The 25,216-nt window shown below is 39.0% G+C and overlaps 1 protein-coding gene across 5 annotated transcripts in view; it reads right to left on the reverse strand.

Moving 5' to 3' along the window:
* The window catches only part of FRS2 (fibroblast growth factor receptor substrate 2), a 109,726-nt gene extending 86,894 nt beyond the window's left edge, over positions 1-22,832 (reverse strand). For 4 of the 5 annotated variants that reach the window (XM_061416504.1, XM_061416508.1, XM_061416507.1 and 1 more), the window contains exon 1: positions 22,661-22,832. The gene's annotated coding sequence lies outside the window, so the exon portion shown is untranslated. The other variant, XM_061416505.1, reaches the window with a different exon arrangement.
* Between the last annotated feature and the right edge of the window lie 2,384 nt (positions 22,833-25,216).

Below are 25,216 nucleotides of genomic sequence, written 5' to 3' on the forward strand. Positions count from 1 at the left end.
CTTCTCTTCTATTCAGAGCTATTTGTAAGGTCTCCTCAGACAACCATTTTGCCTTTTTGTATTTCTTTTCCTTGGGGATAGTCTTGATCCCTGCCTCCTGTACAATGTCACAAACATCCATCCACAGTTCTTCAGGCAGTCTATCAGAACTAATCCCTTGAATCTATTTCTCACTTCCACTGTACAACTGTAAGGGATTTGATTTAGGTCATACCTGAATGGTCTGGTGGTTTTCCCTACTTTCTTCAATTTCAGTCTGAATTTGGCAACAAGGAGTTCCCGGTCTTGTTTTTGCTGACTGTATAGAACTTCTCCATCTTTGGCTGCAGAGAATATAATCAATCTGATTTCGGTACTGACCATCTGGTGATGTCCACGCATAGAGTCTTCTCATGTTGTTGGAAGAGGGTGTTTGCTATGACCAGTACATTCTCCTGGCAAAACGCTTACTAGCCTTTGCCCTGCTTCATTGTGTACTCCAACGCCATATTTGCCTGTTACTCCAGGTATTTCTTGACTCCCTACTTTTGCATTCCAGTCCCCTAGAATGAAAAGGACATCTTTTTTGGGTGTTAGTTCTAGAAGGTCTTATAGGTCTTCATAGAACTGTTCAATTTCAACTTCTTCAGCATTACTGGTCAGGGCATAGACTTGGATTATTGTGACACTGAATGGTCTGCCTTGGAAATGAACCGAGATCATTCTGTCGTTTTTGAGATTGCATCCAAATACTGCATTTCGGACTCTTCTGTTGACTATGACGGCTACTTACGATGCTTACAACCAGGTAATTAATAAAAAGAAAGAAAATAAATCTGGTTATAAAGAGCACAGCAACAACTAGTGATCATACTTTTGCAAAGAACGTATGATAATACCAATATTCTAACTTCAGAGATCAATTTACCATGAAGAATAATTTGGCAATACCTATCAAAGTTTTAATGCACAGATTTATTTGGCAAACAAATTTTACTTCTAAAATTTAAAATACCGATTTATTTATACAGGTGTGATATATGTATACAATACTCTGCTGTACTCTTTATAAAAGCAAAAGAACCTATATGTCAACCAAAAAGGGAATGTACAGTATATTCAAAACAATGAATACCATGCAACCAATAAAAAGAGCAGATATGGCTGTAAATGTAGGAAGAAACTTGCTACAAGCAGTAGTTGCCTCGGGTGGGGGGGACCTAGTAGTCAGGAAGGTAGGAAATGAGGCCTGCTTTCACAGTAAACCCTTCTGCAGCTTTAAGTTTTAAATCATGCACATATATTGCCTTTTATTAAAAATGAGTAAGTTGAGCCTCTCTGGTGGTTCAGTGATTAAGAATCCACCTGCCAGCTCAGGGGACACGGGTTCAGTCCCTGCTCCAGGAAGATCCCACATCACAAGGCAGCTAAGCCGATGTGCTGCAACTACTGAAGCCCATGAGCCCAGAGTCCGTGCTCTGCAACGAGAAGCCCAGGCGATGAGAAATCTTCACACTTCAACTTGAGAGTAGCCCCTCGAAGACCCAGCACAGCCAAAAATAAAATAAATAAGTGAGTTAAAATTTTATTAAAGAATTCAGACAATTCTCTCTGATCCTCTGATGCATAAACACTTGGACTTTCCTCATCTGTTGTTGTTGTTTCGTTACTAAGTCACGTCCCATTCTTTGCAACCCCAGGAACTGCAGTACACCAGGCTCCCCTGTCCTTCACTATCTCCCGGAGTTTGCTCAAATTCATGTCCATTTAATCAAAAATGTTATCTAACCATCTATTTCTCTGCCACCCTCTGCACCTCCTGCCTTCAATCTTTCCCAGCATCAGGGTCTTTTCCAATGAGTCTGCTCTACGAATCAGGTGGCCAAAGTAGGAGCTTCAGCTTCAGCATCAGTCCTTCCAATGAATATTCAGGGTTGATTTCTTTTAGGATTGACTGGTTTGATCTCCTTACTGTTCAAGGGATTCTCAAGTGTCTTCTCCAGCACCACAGTTCAAAAGCGTCAATTCTTCAGTGCTCAGCCTTCCTTATGGCCCAACTCTTACATCCATAAAAGACTACTGTAAAAACAAAAGCTTTGACTAGACAGACCTTTGTTGGCAAAGTGATGTCTCTGCTTTTTAATTCACTGTCTAGGTTTGTCATAGCTTTTCTTCCAAGGAGCAAGTGTTTTTTAATTTCATGGCTGCAGTCAACATTTGCAGTAATTTTGGAGCCCAAGAAAATAAAATCTGACACTGTTTCCACTTTTTTCCCCATCTATCTGCCATGAAAGAATGGGACTGGATGCCATGACTTTAGTTTTTTGAATACTGAGTTATAAGTCAGATCTTCCACTCTCCTTTCACCCTTATCAAGAGACTCTCTAGTTCCTCTTCATTTTCTGCCATTAGAGTGGTATCACCTGCATATCTGAGGTTATTGATATTTCTCCGGGCAATCTTGATTCCAGCTTGTGAGTCATCCATCCCAGCACTCCACATGGTGTACTCTGCCTAAAAGTTAAATAAGCTTATTATATAAGCTATACAATATACAGCCTTGACATACTCCCTTGCCAATTCTGAACCATCTGTAGGCAACGTTAATTAGGACAGAGACTCTGGGCTAGTTACTAGTGAAGTGAAAGTCACTCAGTCGTGTCCGACTCTTTGTGACCCCATGGACTATACAGCCCATGGAATTCTCCAGGTCAGAATACTGGAGTGGGTAGCCTTTCCCTTCTCCAGGGGATCTTCCCAACACAGGGATCGAAGCCAGGTCTCCCACATTGCAGGCAGATTCTCTACCAGCTGAGCCACAAGGGAAGCCCAAGGGCTAGTTACTAGAGGCTACCAACAGCCAATACACAAGGGTCGAGAGCTCATTTCCTCTTTAATAAGAATGGGTACAACTATGGCAACTCTGCATCAATCAAAACAAAGTATAACAGGTAAAGAAATAGGTGAAGAATTTATCTTACCCAAGGCAACCTTTAGTACAGAAATAAAATTGGATGCAGTATAATTCATCAGCACTCTAAAACTGCTTTGCCAAAGGGGGGAAAAAACCTATCTAGTTGAAATTTCTGATTAGGGTCTAGATCTCAAATGGCTACATGCACCAGAAATATTCTGTAAACCTAAGAAGTGCCAAAATCATTAAAATCCAAAAAGGAGTGAAAAAAAGATAGAAGGGGAAGACAAAGTCATGGGCAATGTTTCAGATGTCAAAAGAACGTTTAAGATACCATTTTTCTAACACAATTTTTCTCTTTATCTCAGATTTCCAAGTAATATCGAACATAGCATTGCGTCAGTAATTAAAACTCAAGCAGTTGAAAGAAACAATTCAAATTCTTTTTCAACCTTGTTTTTAAAATGCTGTTATTTCATAGGATTTTTGGTTTTGCCACTAGATAAAGAGAACAATTAATGTAACAGCCACTAATACTAATCTGGTTCCTTTGATTCAACTTTATTATAATCTTAGCCTCCAATTATAAAACCAGAAAAATAGGGGAAAAAATGTTGAAAGGGAGTACATAACACAGTAACATTTAGAAAGAGGATTATTTATTTTTTGTTAAAAAATATCATTTAGGGGGTCTCTTATTAACAACACTATGAAATTTATGACTTGACCATCTCTTCACACAACTATATTACTGTGTACAATTTAAATTTTATAGTCTTAACAACTTGCCTTAAAAAAAATCAGGGCTTCCCTGGTGGCTTAGACGGTAAAGCACCTGCCCGTAATGCGGGAGACCTGGGTTCGATCCCTGGGTTGCAAAGATCCCCTGGAAAAAGAAATGGCGACCCACCCTAGTACTCTTGCCTGAAAAACCCCATGGAGGGAGAAGGCTGGTAGGCTACAATCTATGGGGTCGCAGAGTTGGAACGACCAAGCAACTTCACTTTCACTGGTGGCTCATTGGTGAAGAGTCCACCTGTCAATGCAGGGGACACAGAATTGATCCCTGGTCTGGGAGGATCCCACATGCAGCAGAGCAATTAAGCCCATGTGCCACAACTATTGAGCCTGTGCTCTAGAGACTGGGCACAGCAACTACTGAGTCCTTGAGCTGCAACTACTGAAGCCCAAGCACCCTAAAGCCTATGCTCCACAACCAGAGAAGCCACCACAATGAAAAGTCCATGCATCGCAACAAAAGAGAAGCCTGCTTACTGCAACTAGAGAAAAACCCATGCAGCAACAAAGATCCAGCACAACCAATAAATAAATATATTTTTAAATCAAATAATATAGCCCAAAGGTTTGCTGTCATAACCAATTATTCTTCTAAACTCTAAAATATATTATCTCAGTAAGTGAAAGATGCTAGCTGGCATATCAAAAAATTCAGTATATTCCTTTGCCAGATTCAAACATTCGGACTAATGCCAAAAAAGAAAAAAAAAATCACAAAATAGAGTTACACTTAAGAAGGGAGGAGGGAAAAGTGCCTTAGAATTAATATGTAGAGTTTACATATCTTGACATTTACAATGCTCAAAATTCTCCAAGCCAGGCTTCAGCAATACGTGAACCGTGAACTTCCTGATATTCAAGCTGGTTTTAGAAAAGGCAGAGGAACCAGAGATCAAATTGCCAACATCCGCTGGATCATGGAAAAAGCAAAAGAGTTTCAGAAAAACATCTATTTCTGCTTTATTGACTATGCCAAAGCCTTTGACTGTGTGGATAACAATAAACTGTGGAAAATTCTGAAAGAGATGGGAATACCAGACCACCTGACCTGCCTCTTGAGAAATCTGTATGCAGGTCAGGAAGCAACAGTTAGAACTGGACATGGAACAACAGACTGGTTCCAAATAGGAAAAGGATTACGTCAAGGCTGTATATTATCACCCTGCTTATTTAACTTATATGCAGAGTACATCATGAGAAATGCTGGACTGGAAGAAACACAAGCTGGAATCAAGATTGCCGGGAGAAATATCAATAACCTCAGATATGCAGATGACACCACCCTTATGGCAGAAAGTGAAGAGGAACTCAAAAACCTCTTGATGAAAGTGAAAGTGCAGAGTGAAAAAGTTGGCTTAAAGCTCAACATTCAGAAAACGAAGATCATGGCATCCAGTCCCATCACTTCATGGGAAATAGATGGGGAAACAGTGGAAACAGTGTCAGACTATATTTTTTTGGGCTCCAAAATCACTGCAGATGGTGACTGCAGCCATGAAATTAAAAGATGCTTACTCCTTGGAAGGAAAGTATGACCAACCTAGATAGCATATTCAAAAGCAGAGACATTACTTTGCCAACAAAGGTTCGTCTAGTCAAGGCTATGGTTTTTCCTGTGGTCATGTATGGATGTGAGAGTTGGACTGTGAAGAAGGCTGAGCGCCAAAGAATTGATGCTTTTGAACTGTTGTGTTGGAGAAGACTCTTGAGAGTCCCTTGGACTGCAAAGAGTTCCAACCAGTCCATTCTGAAGGAGATCAGCCCTGGGATTTCTTTGGAGGGAATGATGCTGAAGCTGAAACTCCAGTACTTTGGCTACCTCATGCGAAGAGTTGACTCATTGGAAAAGACTCTGATGCTGGGAGGGATTGGGGGCAGGAGGAGAAGGGGACAAGAGAGGATGAGATGGCTGGATAGCATCACTGACTCAATGGACGTGAGTCTGAGTGAACTCTGGGAGTTGGTGATGGACAGGGAGGCCTGGCGTGCTGTGATTCATGGGGTCGAGAAGAGTCGGTCACGACTGAGCGACTGAACTGAACTGAACTGACATTTACAAAGAAAATGGAAAAGAATGTTATCAACTGATAATTTTCATCTTTGTTCTGTATTACTTTGTATTTACTAGTAAACTATTTACTATGGCTAAAGAGTGCCCAAGCACTTAATAAACAACTCAACAGTACTACTTATCATAATATTAGTTATAATCATATGAAAGTTACAAGTTAACAACTACACAAATAAACATTTAAATTCATATCAATGGTTTTCAATCCTGAGTCGAGTAACACCTAGGGTAAAACTGAAAGTTCTTTAAGCTATTTTCAAGATTTAAATAGCCTATCACATACTGTCAGAAATATATAATTTTTTATACTAATTATATATGTATATGTGTACATATATCCTTTTCTTTAAATTCTAATGGCTCTACTGATGCTCCATGAAATAATAAGTAATGATAGGGATAAAGATGAGTGTTTAGATTCCAAACTAAGAATGAAATTTAGCAGAAGAAAGAGCAAAGTTTATGTCTGCTGCCACTTCATTTTTCCCTTTTACATTCTCTTATTTCACAGATACTTCAGCAGTTACAACACTGCAAGATTTTAGTCTTGTTCTCACATACACAGAGCCAATATAAGATAAAAACAAACAATTATAAGCCTAATTTTCACGTTGGGATGCACCTTCATTTTTTAGTTAGTACAAAAGAAACATTAAGCAGAAAAATGAAAGAAGGGCCCAAGATGTGGAATAACTGTAGAAACACTACCCCAAACATACCCAAAGACCACTCAAGAATATTTAATGACTGGGTAAACAAGATGACCTGAAAAGCATCTAGCACCTGCACAGGAGGTAAAGGACATGCTATATTTGAGCTTCATGCAGCCCTAGTATGTAGTAAGCACCCTAGGTACAGACCTTCACGTTGTGAGCTTTCAAACATGCAAACGTGTGTTCACACGTCCAACAATGTAAGTTAGTTCGTGTGTCTGGCACACATGGTCGGGTGTGTGCATCCGCTACAAGTGGCTGTGCTTTTGTGTACTTCCCTGTATAACACTGTACAGAGTGCAGTAGTACCTCCTTGCCTGTTCCCTCGATGCTGGCCCCCGGACGCCAGCTGTTGTACTCTACTTTTCAAGGTACTATATTGTAAATTTTAAAATGTTTTCTTTATTTTCTATGTTTATTTTTCATGTATTATTTGTGTGAAAAAGTGTTATAAACCTATTACTGTACAGTAAGTCCCCTCCATACGAATGACTTCCATTTTGAGAGTGTGTTCGTAACTCCAATTTGTTCCTTAGTCCTACGGCTCCATCACTTAATACCTACCTGATCGAGGGAATCTTACTTAACCTTCTGAAGCCTCACTGCTTTCCTCTATAAAACAGAAATGAGGATTTCCCTGGCGGCACAGTGGTTAAGCATCCTCCTGTTAATACTGGGGACACGGGTTCAGTCCCTGGTCCAGGAAAATCCCACTTGCTGCAGAACAACTAAGCCCGTACGCCACAACTATTGAGCCTGTGTGTCACAACTACTGAAGCCTTTGTGCCCTAGCGCCTGTGCTCCGCAACGAGAGAAGCCACCACAATGAGAAGCCTGTGCACCGCAATGAATAGCAGCCCCTGCTCACCGCAACTAGAGAAAGACCACACAAAGCAATGAAGACCCAGCACAGCCAAAAATAAAATAGATAAAAATTATTTTAAAATAACAGAAATCAGAATAATAATTCAGTAGAAACTCATTTAACAGACCTCTACTTTATCAACTTAGAGAAATAAAGAACTTAAACTCCTCCATAAATCACTTCCTGATGTTCCTCACAGGCCGACTACCGGCACCTGGCAGTCCTCTAAGTCAACCGCTTTCTTACAGTGTCCTCAACCTTCTACTCACCAAATGAGCTGGATGCTTAACAAGAGCCAGCTGTTTGTTCCCAAATTCACGTAAGCCAACTGTACTTGTTATTGTAATTATGTAATTTAAGATTATGTAAACTGATGAATTATGAGCGTGAAAGGGGTTGTTTCTCTGAAAATTATGTTGAAAAGTTCAAAAAGATTCAAAGGCCAATTATTTTCTGAAGTTATTATGGATTTGGATGTATGTAAAAACAGCTTTAAAAGAATGGTGGAAAAAGCATAAAACTGTAGAAGGATTTTATGTAAAACATTAAAACTGCCTTTAAATTCTGTTTTATTAGAAAGGGATACTTCATAGATAAATGCCTCATGGGTATGGATTATTTTAAAAAGACAATCCAGAACTCGAATGAAAGATCCATCCATAAAGAAAAACCCTGACCCTATGGGGAACAAAGTGGTGAAAGAATGTCTATTCGAGTTAAAAATTAAAAATACATATCATTTTTTATGATCCCTTGCTAACCAACATGTCCAATCTCCTACTCAACAACACTTATGAGATCTTCACATGTAGCTACCTCAAAAATGTGTAGGAATACTGTGACAACTAAAATAAAGCAAAGTGTTGGCATTAATGACATTCTACTTAAAACTTCTGTTTTAAGGGTTTTGTTAGTACTCTGATGGTCTGACTGGTACTCAAAGAATATAGCAATGCTTTCTTTCAAAAGAGAAATGTAAAAGGTACATAATTTCCTCGTTATTCTGCTATTTTTGTATTTGGGTATATTTTACATACTCCACACATGATTAACCATGTAACTTCTGTGGTGGCCATCGAAAAAGTGAAGATGTCCAGTAGTCCTGAGACTGCAGGCTCCAGGGTTACACTGTAAGGATACTATTATGGTAATCCGAGGAATGTATTAATGTATCGGCGTGACCCAGCACCTAAGGCTGACAAGCAAGCAGGTAAAGTGAATGAGGTGCTGGTGTGGTGCCAGTGGAGGGAGCAGTGCTCTGTGAAGAGTTAACAGACAGATGGAAAGGGCAAAGATTCAGACTGAAGAGACCAGCCAGATCATGGCAGAGGCCAGAGGAAGCAAAGCAGAAACTGGTAATCATTCTGTAGGTAACAAACCTATAAACTGAAGAGGTTACAGGCAGAGTAAAGAGAAGGAGCTGGTGACTCAACCTCCTGCACAGAACTGTTGAACACTGGCACAGATACTAAAAAGCTTTTCCAAATTACTTAAAACGAAAATCACATTTTTACAAGTTCATGGCATTTTGATGTTACAATCAATTGTACTCTTCATAGAAAAACTGTTACATAAAGAAATGCACTCTAAAATTAGAACAAAGAAGTACCTTTTTCACCTTAAGGGGTAAAAGTTAACCCTAGTATCCAATCTAACAAAGATATAGTGAAACAGTACTAGTATTACCATGCTTTTGAAAAGCAATTTGACCAAATTCTCAGGATTAATAAACCCTCATATCCTGTGGCACCATATCACATATCTGGGAATCTGCTGTAAGAAAATGACTAAAAACATGAAGAAAAATACATGCTTTTAAGTGTTTTCTACAACATTCCTTATAACAGCAAAAATTATATATGATGATGACACAGAAATAATGTTAAATTTAAAAAAATCATTAGAAGGGAATTCTCTGGCAATCCAGTGGTTAAGACTTTACGTTTCCACCGCACAGGGCATGGGTTCGTTCCTGGGAACTAATATACCACATGCTACACAGCACAGCCAAAAAATGTTTAAAAAGCAAACAAAATTGAGCATACACTATAAATATGTAAAACATCATATAAAATGGGGTATTAAAAAAATCAGAATGATGACTGTATTAGGGTGGTAGATTCAAAATCTGTTTTTCCTACCATCTAACCACCTTTCAGAAAAGTTAATTTTACATTGAGAATTAAAACAAATTGTATTTTTAAAGCATGCATTTCAAAAGGTTACACACTATACTTTCACTCATACAACGTTCTCAAAATGACAAAACGAGGGATGAGGGGATGGGCTGTGAACACAAAGAGGTAGCACTAGGGAGTTCTGTGGTGACGGAACAGTTTTGTATCGTGACTGCAGTGGTGGTTAAATATAGAGATGGGCTAGCACTGTGCAGAACTACACACACACAAAGAAACGTAGATCGTATCTGTACATGGTCTGTATTCTAGTTAACAGTACTTGTGCTTAGTCGCTCAGTCATGTCTGACTCTTTGCAACCCACTGGACTGTTTGTAGCCCACCAGGCTCCTCTGTCTGTGGGATTCTCCAGGCAAGAATACTGGAGTGGTTGCCACTTCCTTCTCCAGGGGATCTTCCCAACCCAAGGATCAAACCCATGTCTTCTGTGTCCCTTGCATTACAGGTGGATTCTTTACCTCCTGAGCCATCAGGGAAAGTCTATGTTATCAGTAATGTTAACATATGGTTAACATTACATATGGGAAACTCTAGTTAACCGTAATGTCTCAATATCAATTTCCTCATATTCCTATTGTATGACAATTATCCAAGATGTCAATATTGGGGAAACTGAGTGAAGAGTACTATTCAGGGCCCCACTATTTCTGCAACTTTCTGTAAGGCTCTACCTCAAAATAAAGAGTTTTTTAAAAAAATACATGCATTTGCTTGTGTAACATTAAAGTTTGTCTGAGTGAGGGGGAGACAAGGGAATGTCAAAGAACCATGTAATACATTGACATAACTTCCAAGACACTACTTCTAGTAACTATTCATAAAACCCCATAGGAGGCAAATAGCAGTCTTTATAGCATCTGTAATTTACTTAGGTTAGGCTTTAATAAAAGACTTCAACTGAAATTAAAGTTATCAATTTTCAGAACACACTTACTGGGTAGTTTTCAGTCTCAAATTCTATACTAACACAATCCATTAAGGGTCTCAAGAATTTTCTCTCTGGCCAGGAAAATTTCAGCCGATATAAATAAGATTTTCTTAGAAATATTCAATTTAAATATATAAATGACTAACACAGACAAAGGGATATAATAGTTCATCACCTCTGAATTGTGCTCCATGACAACAACTGCATCTATCTAGATTCACCATTTTCACCTCAATACCCAGCATGGTTCTTGATACCTAGTAGGGTCCCAATAATTGAAGCCAAGGGGTGAACTTGTGTCCTAATCAAGGTTCTATGCCCAAGTCCCTTCGGCTTTAACCAAGAATGGAAGGTGGAAAGTCAGAGGTAAAACGGGAGAAAAGGTGAATGTGGATAGGGCCCAGCATCCACCAATTAACCAGGTCAAGAGATTACTTAACCAATACTACATTCTAGTAATATACTACATTCCTCCAATCACCCAAATCTTAAAGATTTGCTTAACAATTAAAAAAAGAATTGAACTGATATCAGAAAATCTGCCTCACTTATCTTTATCATCTAATGCCTTCAAGAAAGCCAAATGCGGGGGAATTTCCTAGCAGTCCAAATGGTTTAGGACTCCACACTCTCATTGCTGAGGGCCATGGTTCAATCCCTAGTCAGGGAACTAAGATCCCACAAGCCATGTGGTGCAGCCAAGAAAAAGAAAGCTCCAAATTTTCTTCATTAATGGCAAATCCATTTACTTTTTAATCTAAAAAAAAAAAAAATCTTACCTAGAGTTATGCAAAGCTTCAGAAAAACCTTCCACACAAGCTTTAAGCTCTAAGCAACTACATATGTATTATTAACTACTTACAGGAGAAGGGGATGCCAGAGGATAGATAGTTAAATAGCATCACTGACTCAATGGACATGAATTTGAGCAAACTCTGGGAAACAGTGGAAGACAGAGGACCCTGATGTGCTGCAGTCCATGGGGTAGCGAAGAGTCAGACACAGCTTAGTGACTGAGCAACAACATACATACACATTATCCATCTGCCTACACTTATATATATATAAGTATAAAATGTGAACAAATACAATTACTTTAGAACTATTACCATGTAAGACCCTTACGTCAGACAGCAACTCCTGTCTGTATGTTATTTATTCACTCAACCATCCCAGGTACTGACAACACAGGAGACAAGACACAGACCATGCCCTAAGTTAACAGTCAATCTACCAACTTAGAAGGCAACTGTAGCTAGTTTAAAAAAATAATCTTAAGAAAACTTTAAGGGTTTGAATTCCAATGCTGCCTCTTATTAGCTATGTTTCCGAGTCTTAGTTTCCAGAACTATAAAATATGTACTACTGCCATAAAGATTAAAATAAGGTCATAAAATACAGGCATACCTAAGAGATACTGCAAGTTCAGTTCCAGACCACAACAATAAAGTGAGTATCACAATAAAACGAGTCACACAAATTTTTCTCATTGCCCAGTGCATATAAAAGTTATGTTTTATGTGATCCTGTAGTCTATTAAGTGTACAACAGCATATCTAAAAGAAATGTGCATACCTTAATTTAAAAATACTTTAAACCAACTATATTTCAATAAAAAGTTGTCTTAAAAACTTTATTGCTAAAAAGTGCTATCAACTGAGCCTTCAGCAAGCCACAGCAGTAAACATCAGAGATCACTGATTACACATCACCATAACAAATATAATAAGAATAATGAAAAAGTTTGAAATATTGTGAGAATTACCAAAATGTAACAAAAAAGACATGAAGCTAGCAAATGCTATTGGAGAAATAGTACCAATAGACTTGCTCAACACAGGGTTACCACAAACCTTTGATTTGTAAAAAATGTAATAGAGCCAAGTACAATAAAAGCAATTTTTTTAAAGAGCAATAAAACAAGGTATATATAAAAATGCCTGGCAAACTAGAAATCTTTCATACCAATGAAAGATATATTATTACTGTACTTACCTTTTTTTTTATTTTGGTGAGGACCATTTTTTAAATCTTTATTGAATTTGTTACAATATTGCTTCTGTTTTATGTTTTGGTGTTTTGGCCTCAAGGCATGTGAGATCTTAGCTCCCTGACCAGGGATCGAACCTACACCCCCTGTATTGCACTGGGTTGCCAGGGAAGTCCCACTGTACTTATCTTTTCAAGAAGAACAAAACACTAGGACCTCCCTGCAGATTGCTTATTAAATGTAAGGAGAAAAATAGTAACTACACAGTGAATAAACCAGTCAACACTCTGACCAAAAGTAAAATCACTAATGAGGGGCAAATGGACTTAATGTATATCCAGATGTAATATTCTGAGAGGGGCACATACCTTTTGTAGTAGTCTGACTGATGATAAATTAATAACCTGAAACCATGAGACAAATCCAAGTTGAACATTTTTCTATAAAACCACTTATCTATATTCTTTAATTGCATAAAAGACAAAGACAAGCTCATTTTGCAGGAGACTAAAAAGAAATGACAACTAAATACAAGATATGATCAAATCTACAGGACTGGAATTTAACAGACTAAAGTATTTACCAATATGGAGACTAAAGTATTTACCAATATGGAGACTAAAGTATTTGCCAATGTTAAATTCTTGGAATTTGATAATGGTACTGTGATTACCTAAAAGAATATCCTTATTCTTAGGAAATACACACTGAGCTATTAAGAAGTAAAAAGGTATGCAACAAACTCTTCAGTGCTTCACAAAAACAAATAATAATGTGTCTTTATGCCATAAATCAAATATGGCAAAATGTTTAAAAATGGATAAACATGGGTAAAGGATATATGAGTCTACTATATCATTCTTGCAACTTTACTGTAAGTTAGAAATCATTTCAAATTAAAAAGTTTAAGAACACGGGATACTAATCTCCAGGGGCTTACTTATAAGCTCTAAGCTATACATTAATCCTACTTTTTAAAAATCACTCTGCAAAATTAATACAGAGAACGTTCTAAGGAACTTCACAGTCAGAACACAAAACGAGTTAGGAAACCACAGCACTACGAGCAAGAGCAAGCAGGACAACAGACTCACATTCGCAGACTTCAAACACTGGGGTTATCACACACAGTAAAAAATAAGCATATGAAGTAGATGTTCAAGAAATAAAGTACCTGAGAACATGACTAAAAAAAGAATAACTATTTTTTTAAAAAAAGAATAATCTTTAAAAGGAACTGAATACAACTTCTAGAAATGACCAAAAAAGATAGTAAATGAAATTTTCAAAAACTCAATAAACATGATAACACAGATGAAGACATTATGCTGAGTGAAATAAACTAGACAAAATGACAAACACTGTATGAGCCACTTATATGATCATACAGAATAAATTCACAGAAGTAAAATAGTTGTTGCCAGGGGCTCAGTGAAGGGGGAATAGGGGCTTACTGTTGAATGGGTACAAATTTCATGATGATGAAAAAAGTCCTGGAGATGGACAGTGGTGATAGCTGCACAATAAGGTGAATATATTCAATGTCATGACCTGTATGCTTTAAAATGGTAAATTCTATTTATGTGTATTTTACCACAATTTTTAAAAAAGATATAATTGATAAAATAAAGTGAAAAAAACTAAATGAAACAGGTGAACAAAACTGAGGTGAGAATTAGCTAACTGGAAGAAAAGGCACTAATTGTTGAGAACACAATACAAACAGATACAGAAATAGAAAATATAAAAGACCAATTAAAAGGCCCAATGGGTAGAGTAAAAAGATCTAACATACTTCAAAACACAAGTTCCAGACATGAAATAAAGAAGATAAAATTTGAGGAGAAAATAGCCAACAGATCTCCAAAATTGACATCAATCTTTAGATTCCAAAGCCTACTGAATACCAAACATGATAAACAGAAGAAACCATCTTTCAGACATATCAAAATAAAAGTGCAGAACACCAAGGGTAAAAAAAAAAAACAATGTCAAAACTAGCTCTCATGAAACAACAGAGACAGTCATCCCTCAGTTTTCCAAAGGGGAATGTATGGTTCCAAGACCCCAGAGGACACCCTCCAAAGTTCAAGTCCCTTCTACAAGACAGTGCAGTATTTGCATATAACCCAGGTATGTCCTCGGAGAAGGCACTGGCACCCCACTCCAGTACTCTTGCCTGGAAAATCCCATGGACGGAGGAGCCTGGTGGGCTGCAGTCCATGGGGTTGCTAAGAGTCAGAGACGACTGAGCGACTTCACTTTCACTTTTCACTTTCACGCACTGGAGAAGGAAATGGCAACCCACTCCAGTGTTTTTGCCTGGAGAATGTGGGCTGCTGTCTATGGGGTCGCACAGAGTTGGACATGACTGAAGCGACTTAGCAGCAGCAGCAGGTATGTCCTCAGGTATACTCCAGATTACTCAAAACACCTAATACAATGGAAATGCTATATAAACAGTTGCCAACATGCAACAAATTCAAGTTCTGCTTTTTAAACTTCCCATAATTTTTCAAATATTTCAGTTCATGGGTGGTTAAATCCAACAAGGCAAAACCTGCAGATATGGAAGGCCAACTGTATCTTTAAAGCAATGGCAAATCACATGGATTACTGATTTTTCAAAAAAAATAAAAGCTAGAAGAGAATGGAGCAAGATCTATATTAAAAATAATAATAATTGCTAGCATTGAATGCACACACAGGAAAGTCACCTTCGGGAATAAGACTTTCAAACAAATAAAAAGTTTTTCAGATAACATACCCTGTAAAGGATGTTCAGGGAGAGAGAAAATGATCTCAGATCCCAACAGGAAGTTCAAGACACAAATGAAAATGAGCAAAGACATTTGTATGTATGTATGTATGTATGTATGTATGTATGTATGTATGTGTATGTGTGTATTACACAGGGAAATCAAAGCAACAGTGCTTAAAACAAAAAGAATGTATAATTTGTTGGAATTCAGGGAGAACTAAAATAAAGGGAAACTACAAACTTCCAAAGATGAAGAAAGAGGAAAATGGATTTTTAAAAAATACATTAACCAAAATTAAAAAGAAAAGCAAGGGAATGATTAACACAAAATTCGGATCATGGTGATTGAGGAAGCATGTCAGAGAACACAAGTGGTGATAAGTACAGAGGGGCTTCAAAGAGGCAGTGTTCTACTGTTTAAGCCAGTTATTTAAGCTGTACATGTATTATCCTATATGCTTCTGTAATAAAAGTAAATTTTAAAAATCAACACACAAAAAAAAAACAAGGCTAGCAATCATTCCCTAAAAACCTAGAATATGCCCCAGAGTTTGGTATTCAAAACTGAAACAATAAAAAGACTCATTATCTTCTTTAAGAACTATTTGTGGAGTGCCTATAACTGAGCTGAGAGGTGGCATGAAGATTACTAACCTCTCTTCTTTCTCTTGTCTTCCTAACCCTAGAGAGCAGCACTGTCTAATATAGTAGTCACAAGTAGCTGTTCACATTTAAACTCATTAAAATTAAATAAAATTTAAAAATCACTTCATCTGTAACACTAGACACACTTTAAGTGCTCAGTGGCCCATATGAGGGCCACTATATTAAATAGTACAGATATTTACTGTAAGTTCTATTAGACAGTTGCAGTAAGTTCTATTAGACAATGCTGCTATATTTTTTATAACATTAGAAATACACTGATGACTGAGCAATGTTCAATTTTTCAGATGTTCTTACTTTTATAATTATTCAATTTCCTTTCAAAGTCATGTTATTTCTATGAAACTACAGCTCCTCAGCAGTTTAAAATAGTTTGCTCTTTGTTGAGAAAAATACAGAAAGTGTGAAGACCTTTTCACTATCTCTCATGTTCCACCAAAACCATCAGAACACAAGATTTTTGTTTTCAAGAGCCAAAATTAAATAGTCAAGCATAGTGCTACTAAATTGTAATACAAGCTATGTCAAAACGAATACAAAAATCCACAAGATGAACATATGACCTTTCTTGGGGGCACCAATTTTAGCTGGCAGCACTTTAAAACACTGTTTACATACATATAAAATAGCAATGCAAAATTCATAAGAATTTTTAAAATTAAATGCTACAGACATCATGAAATTTTCACTCTGGGCACTCTGGGCTACAGCTCCAGACTTCTGAGCATACCATTCATTTCTGCCATTAGAAGCACTTTAGAGGAAAATTGCAAGCATTATTAAATAAATGAATATACGTGATTTTTTTTTCATTAACCAGAATCAAAGATACATAACAAAACTATAAAACAATAGCATCCTTAATATCTAAAGGAGCAAACATCCAATTTTCTTTAAAATTAAAATACAGAGGTCCTAAGCTATTTCAGCTTAACCTGAACATTTTGCTTTAGGCATTCTAACACAAATTAAGTATTTCTACAGCACTCCCAATTTTTTAAATTACCTAACCAAAAACACTCAACGGAAACAAATGCTAAGCCTTAATTTAACAAGCTAGGTTTGCAACTTAAGTTTTCTCCTAAACTCTAAGTGAACCAGGGGGTCAATAAGCTTCTCATCTAAACAACTGAATGCAATTTCAATAACCGCTTATGCTAATAATTGTTTTGTGTCCCCAGGAGGACTTCTGAGGCTCCACTTACATAACCAATTATGCAAAGCACTGAATTATTCTCTTTCTCTAGAAAGCATTTTGAATACTGATATGCATACAAGGTTTACTTGCTACATTAAATAAAGTCTTACTTGCTACATTAAATAAAGCTTTTCTAACTCTAGCTTCAACAATTCTACAGAAGAGGTGAAAAGGAAAGCCAGTTTCTACTACTTCACTATGTCAAAGGCGAGTGACTTATTTATCTTCTTGGCTAATCAACAGAGGAATGACTGACACCAGCACCCCCAGGCAGCCCCCACAGTTCACCAGTTTCCTCCTGGGACTCTGGTTGAGAAACATAGCTTTAAACAAATAATTTGGAGCAAGTTGTTTGAACTCAACTGAAAACAAATTTGAATTGCTCCTTGAAATATGCTGTAGGTATTCATGTAAAACTTGACAAATTCAAATTCAATGAGGTGAGAATCACAATACAGCCCCTATAGGGTAATCGAAGGGTAGAATGTAAGCCAAACCTTGAATATGCATAAATATGTTGAATGAGTACTCTTCCCTAATCTCCTGGTTTTGTTTAACCAAGATTTTAGATTTCACAGAGCCATAATCTTAAAAAAAAATAAAGGGGGGGTGGGGGGGGTGGGGGGGGGGTGGGGCTGGTAACTTTTATTCTGCCAAAGACATTTAAAAAGAAAATAACTACCAATTATTATCTCCATTATTTCATTTAAAAAATTAATATGCTGATACCAAAAATGGTAAAAGATAATTTTAGAAAAACATATTATCTTCTAAATTCAATAAATGTAGCTTTATGAGAAGTTCATTCATTCTCATTTCACTTCAGACAAGTGACAACTCTGTCGTGGACTGACACCACTCCACAGTCCAGCACTTGGGAACCACAGGTCTAAGCAGTTAACCTCCATTTGGAAAAAGAGAGCAACAGTAGGACATGCCCAAACCAAATATTAACCTATTCAATAATGAGGAAATCGAGGCGTTCTCCACTGGAGGGGTTTAGAGGCTCTCCCAAGATCACAGACCAAGAATTCTGACATCAGTTCAATTCAGTTCAGTCGCTCAGTCGTGTCCGACTCTTTGCGACCCCATGGACTGCAGCATGCCAGGCCTCCCTGTCCATCACCAACTCCCGGAGTTTACGCAAACTCATGCCATAGGTCTGTCTTATATTGACATAGGTCTGTCTTATTCCAGAGTCAGAGTTCCTAATCACTATGCTAAATTTCCTCTAATATTCTTCCAGTGGTTTAAAAAAAAAAAAAAAAAATCCATCCTAATCCAGTCACCTTTGTGACCAGTGACAACCAAGGAATTTCCAAGACAGCTGGCAGGAGTGAGAGGTGTACTCCCTGGCCATCGCTCAGACTGAAGCTAAATGGAACTCCTGACCTTTGCCTTATTAATACCAGGTTCACTGCAACGAAGCTAACCAGCCCAGACAAAGCACACACAAACCCCACTGCCTCCAACAACACTGACACAGGACTCGGGATGTTCCCAAGTGCCTGTGACAAGAGTGAAAAACATACGCCTAAAAAACAAAAGGCATATATTAATTCTCAAGAAGGAAATAAACACTTCCATAATAATTTAAAAATATTCAACTTGCCCTCAAAAAGTTACAACTCTAAGCCCCATTCTGCAAATAACTACCATTTTTTTACACACTGATATACAGGTTCCCTTAAATATTTAAACAGGAAACCACATGAAATTCTATAAATCTATATAGTTCTTAAATACTTTCAAAATTAAAATGTATAGTTTTTAATATATGTATCATTATATGGTAAGTGTCTTATCATTCTCTCTAAAATAATCCAAACGTTAGAGACAAAACTACTCACGTTAATCAAAAGTCCTTATAAAAGGGAGTTGGAAGAAAAATATGCAATTAAATACCATTTTCTATGAAAGGCACTTTGTCTTTGAATAATCAGAAATTCTTGATATTGAAACCAAAATTGAAAGTCATACATATAAAGAGAATACAATGACAGAGAATTTTCCAAATCCTCACATATCACTTGCCAACAAATGTCCAAAAGAAACGACCTAAAGTAACCAAAGACTAACACTGAACCAAATGAGTCTGAAACAGTCCCTCCTCCCTGAGATAGAGTAATGATAGCACAGTATTCTTGGTAGTACAGCAAGAAAGTTGTTTCCCGATCAGATTTTCAATGATCAGATTCTTTCTATGCCATTTGAGTCTACAATGCGAGGGAGCAGTACACAGACTACCAAAATTTTTACTCACTGAATAAAACTATGTATTTAGTGTCTTTTCCTTCTGTTTTAAACAGATGCCATCTAAAATAAAGGGTTCTTCTTTTTTTTTTCTGTCTAGACTCTCCCTTGACTCTTTCATCTTCTTAAAGATTCAACGAATACATCTTATTTATATTATTCTCTACACCAATGTTTAATATATGCCTGGCACTGACCTCTCTCATGAACTCCACACCCATATTTTCAAAAAATTCTATTTTCAGTGTTTGTTAAGTATATAAAAAACTCACTATATTAAAAAACTGATCCCATTATGCACCTCCTTGCCCATACTTTTAGTAATAATACCACCAGCGCCGTCACCTACAATTAAGTCACCTACAATTAAAATGAGTGAATCTTCAACCTCCACTTCCTCCAAATCTTTCCCAACAATCCCTCCTCCCGCCCACCTACCTAAATCATGATACCACCACTGCCTTTTCCTATTATTTATATTCTCTTGAAAACCGGCTTTCTACAACAAATCATTCTACATGCTACACTATTAAACCTTGGTAGTTTCTCATTACCTCCCCAATACTCCAAAATACAGCATTTAAACATGTTCTACAGTCTAGCCCCAATTTATGTTTCAAACCTCATCTCTTATTCCTCAAAATGAACCCTATATTCTGGGTAATCTGGTCCACTTACTTTCCTCTGAGTACATAATGAACTTTCCCACCTCCATACTTGTGCTCACATCATTCCCTTTATTTAAAAAGCCTTCTTCATCCACCTACTTCCAGCCCCTAAATTTTTGTCTTAGAAAAGTCTTACCCTCTGTAATGTTGAACTCAGGCTGCTGGTTTATTGGGATTAGCATGTTGTAGCAAAAACACACAAGTTTTGGCACGAGACAGACTTGTATTCAAACTAGGGCTCAGTTACCTGCTACTACAGAGTCCAGATAAGTCACTTAAGTATCAGTGACCTCATTATTAAGAAATACGCTCAGATATTGTTGTGAAGCTTAGAAAAGGTATGTAAAGCAACTAGCATAGAGCCTGCTATGCATGAAATGCTCAATAAATAATAGCTTCAGAGCTAACTTTAAAAGTATTACTACCACCTTCCATTTTACTTTAGATAAAAATGAACCCATTTTCCTTTCGTACAACTCCAAATTTAGGTCAAACCACTCACATAGGAAGTATTTATTTTTATATGCTGTAAAGTATTATACAAATATCGGACATCTCCTAGATTTCAAATTCCTGAAGACCCAAGACTTAATGTTTGCATCCTCTAATGCCTAGCAGTGGTTTTCATGAAGCACAAAGCACTCACCTCCAGTTAGAAAAAAAAATTTAATATGCCTAAATATTTAATACGCTCTTCATGACTTCTGACACACCTTAGAAAATTACTGCCAAAACATGAAGCTTAGTTGTTATGGCTGTATCTTTTCTTGCTCCTACATGGTTGCCTAACAAAGTTTGATGCCTAACATGGCAATATCTGTTGAACTGACTTGAATAATATAATTTCCAATGCAAATGTTCAGTATCTGCTTAACAAATGTGAGCATAATTAAATTTACTTTGGGCATCTGATTTTTCCTTTTTCTATTCTTACAATTCTTGAAATCTTTCCCTTCAAAACACACTATCACACCTTCAGTACGAATTCATAACCGTATCTAACCTGACTCCTTTTCCAGATCCTCTCAATTTCAATATCCCAAGCACCTCAAATAGCTAAGAATCTACAGTTTCTATCTAAATCTAAAAGTTGGGCAACTAGTCTTCACTCCACAATCTTTTGCAGGGACTTTAAAAATCATCCACCCTTTACCTGTAGAAGATCAACAATGGTGAAATAAATTTTCTTGTGCATAAGACAGCTCCCTGAATCGTCACTTAAGTCTAATTTTCCCTAATTCATGAGATTACTCCCTTCCCGTGGTGGAAGGAGAAGGGAATAAGTACTCCCAAAAAACTAGAGCATAAGTCCTAATACAAGCAAAAGATGAGAAGTACAGGAAAGTGTCACTGGTTTCACAAAGGTGGCATGCATATACTTCACAATGCAGAAGTAATGGTTATCTAATGGCAGTCAAAATCAACAGTAACTGTATTCCTTTATGATCATAAATTTAAAATCTCTAGTACATGTGGGAAATCCTATTTCCTACAAAGCTTTCAGGAGTAGTTTATTACCTAAAACCTGTTCGCTAAAAACAACTACCTACATCACTTTCTCCTCTACGAAAGACTCAATTTATCTGAAGTAAACACCTAATACTATAAAACAATAGCAAAAAACAAAACAAAACAACAACAAAAACACCTCTGGCCACCTGTGTGAACCTCTGCATTGCAAAAACAGCTGTAACAGTCTAAGGAATCTCCTTGGAGTTACAGGGCACAATTTTTCTTTAAAAGTTAAGAAAAATGGCAATTCCAAACATGAAGGTAAACAAGCTTTGAGAAAGGGAGGGTATAATAACTCTCCAGCCCTACGCAGTCAATTCTTACAACAACCGCAGACTGAACTCACCAAACCACTGTGACTTCAGATAGCCACAGAAATTAGGAGTGCAGATTAGAGAGTAGCATCATCTCCTAACGTCGGCGGAGAAAATAAGGGAACTTACCTGAACTCCTGATTTTCCTCAAGCAAGTTTGTTGTTTTAAGAAGTGACTTCAACAACAGCTTGAGTAAGCTTCCCAGTGAGTAAAGATCATGGGAGGCATGCTGGTGCCACACTGCCCTACGCCTCCAACAGCGGTCCCAAGCGCAGTCCAAACCGATCCTGAGCAACCCCTACACCAGTCTAGACGGAAAGCCTTGCAGAAGATCTCTGGCGTCTACACACGCATCGCCCCGCCCTGGGACAGAAGAGACGACACTCCTGGGACCCCAGCTAATTACCGAGCCGGACGACAGACCTAGAGGTCGCCAAAGTCAGGAACTACAGCCCACGATTGAGTCTGACGTCCAGATTCCCAGCCCCGGGTCGGACACAGAAAAACCAAATCCCAGAGACAGCGCGAGGATATAGGGGAGCAGAAATGAGGGGGCTGGATGGACCGAGGCCCAGCCCATTCTTAACTCTCCAAACAGCAACAACAGCTCCGGGAACCCACTCCCTGGCTCCGCCCCGCCCACCCCACGGCCCCCACCGCCCGCTCCTTCCAGTCCCCCGGGCTCGGCGAAAACCGCGGCGGTCGACAACCCCCTTTCTCGAACCCCGACAGCCCAGCCCGCAGCCTGGAGCCCAGAGCTGGTAGCGGGGGCCCGAGAGCGCCAACCCCGACGCGGCCCGCGGCCGTCGCAGTTCACTCCCCCGGCCACTCACCGGCTGCCCGGGAGGTGAGAGGGGCCAGGGCGCGGGTCGACCGGCGCTAAACCCCGGGCTCCCACACGGGTAGGCGCCCCTCCTCAGAGCCGACCAAACCTCAGCGGCTGTGCCTACAAGGCCTCTCTACGGCCCGAACCCTAGAAAAGCACTTCCGGGGGAGCGGGGGAGGGAAGGGTTTTGGCACCGGAACTGCTCGCGGGCTGGAGCTGCCAGGGCCTCCCAAGCGGGGCGGGGCGGGGCCTCTGCCGCTGGCGCCCGCAAAGCCGCCCCCGGGCTCCTTGCTAACCCTTTCTGCCCCGCGGCTCCGCCTTTCCCCAAACTCCGGGTGAACCGTTTACAGCTCTTGGACGTGTTCTACTCAGGCCACCTAATTTTACAGAGGAGAAAACTGAGGCTCAGAAGATTAGGTGCAAGGTCCAGCGCCTTCACCCGCCTTCCGACCCTCTCCAGTATTCTTAGCACTGCAGTTTGCCTCCTTTAAAAATAATAATAGTTAACATTTATTGACCGCCTGTTGCGTGATAGACACTGTATTAAGCGTTTTGGCGCTTAGCTCAGTTAATCGTAATCAAATCCCTTGAGGTTGGTGCTATCCTTTATTTCTGGCAGAGGAGGAAACCGGTCAAAAGAGACCAAACCCGATACCGCAAACATTAGTTCTTGATTTTAACTCATGTTGTGTGTATAAATTTCACCCATCCCTAACACGAGTTTTAAGTTCTTTGAGGACAGGAATCAAATTATATTCCTTTATTCCATCACTTGAGGCCAAGAACTGGGAAACTGGAAGCTTACTGCCTGGGTCCTATTATTTTATACTTTTATTTTTTCATCCCGGGCAAGTTGCTTTACCTCTCTAGGCCTGTTTTCCTCCTTTGTGATATGTTTAATATAGTTGCTGTGTATGTGTGTTTGCATGTGCACACACGCACACATACATGTATAATCATCTCTGAATTGTTAGAGGAACTCAAAATGAAAGTGCTATGTGCTAAGTTGCTTCAGTTGTGTCCGACTCTCTGCAACGCTATGGACGGTAGCCCACCAGGCTCCTCTGTCCATGGCATTCTTCAGGCAAGAATACTGGAGTGGGTTGCCATGCCCTCTTCTAGGGGATCTTGCCAACCCAGGGATGGAACCGGTGTCTCCTGCATTGGCAGCCAGATTCTTTACCACTAGCACCACCTGGTCTGGATAAAAATCAACCATTCTCATACCTTGTCACTAATAGGAACAATTTTTCCTCCAGTGGAATGACTCTAGAAGGAGGTAATTTGGATAACTACAGATTACTCATAGGTGATTGAAAAGGTTAGTGAAGGAAATAAGGAAATAAAAGAGTAGAGGGCTTCCCAAGAGGACCGGTGGTAAAGAATCCGCCTGCAATGCCAGAGACATGGGTTTAATCCCTGGATCAGGAAGATCCCCTGGAGAAGGAAGTAGCAACCCACTTCAGTATTCTTGCCTGGCAAATACCATGGGCAGAGGAGCCTGGCAGGCTGCAGTCCATAGGTCACGGAAGAGTTGGTGGTGGCTTAGGGACTAAACAACAGGTTTTTGCAATGGGAAAAATGAAGGTAGGTGAGCCAGACAATGTCCTGGGGCCAGCCTGGGTACTTGTGACACTGAGCTGAGACAGTTCGAGGACCCAGAGTCAGAGGACAGGCAGGAGAAGGAGGCGGAAAAGAGAAGGATTCCTCAGCCACAAAATCAGAAAGGCACCAAACATCTGAGGTAGTTTCTGTATTTGAGGCTAGATTCTGGGTCAGGGGCTGGCAGGGAGTGCTTAGCATGCATACTATCTGCCAAACAAATTTACAAGCATCTCTTAAAACTGTGGGGGAGGAAGAGGAAGATTTTTTAAATTTTCTACTAAGAAAGTCAGGGGAAATGAAAATAGTTCACAACTTGTTATTACGAATTGAAAGATGCAAACACTGCCTTTGCTTTTGGCTTTTTTTTTTTTTTAACAGCGCTGCCTTATTTTATTTCTGTGATCACAGAAATGTTTGTAAATACTTCTCTAATGGCCAAATTTATCAGCCTTTCGTGCCTTGGAGTGTGAAGAAGTGAAAAACAGAGCCTGGGCTGGCAGGACTCACTGCTTTCCACCGAGGGCTTAGAGGGATAGCGAGAGGAACCCTGAATCGCAGACATTGTCAGGCTCCCTGCAGGATGCAGTGGCACCACAGGTTTGTCATTGAATCTGGTCATCTAACTAGTAAATGGTGCAGCCCGGATTTGAATGTGAGTCTTTCTCCTCAGCTGCTTTTCACCACTATGCCAGAGGTTCTCAGTCTTGTGAATGCGTCAGAAATCTCCGAATGGTCATGTCAAAACACAGAGGGCTGGACCTCACCCCCAGAATTTCACTTAACCATGCTAGTGCTTCTCTGAAGTGTAGTCCCTGGACTCCTATCATCAACATCATCTTTGAACTTGTTACAAATGCAAATTATTAGGCCTCACTCCAGACCTTGTAACTGGTGTGGGGCCCAGCCGTCTGTGTTCTGACAGGCCTTCTCAGTGGTTCTGATATATTCTCAAGCTTTA

This window comes from Bos javanicus, chromosome 5 (assembly GCF_032452875.1).
Source record: "Bos javanicus breed banteng chromosome 5, ARS-OSU_banteng_1.0, whole genome shotgun sequence".
NCBI lineage: Eukaryota > Metazoa > Chordata > Mammalia > Artiodactyla > Bovidae > Bos > Bos javanicus.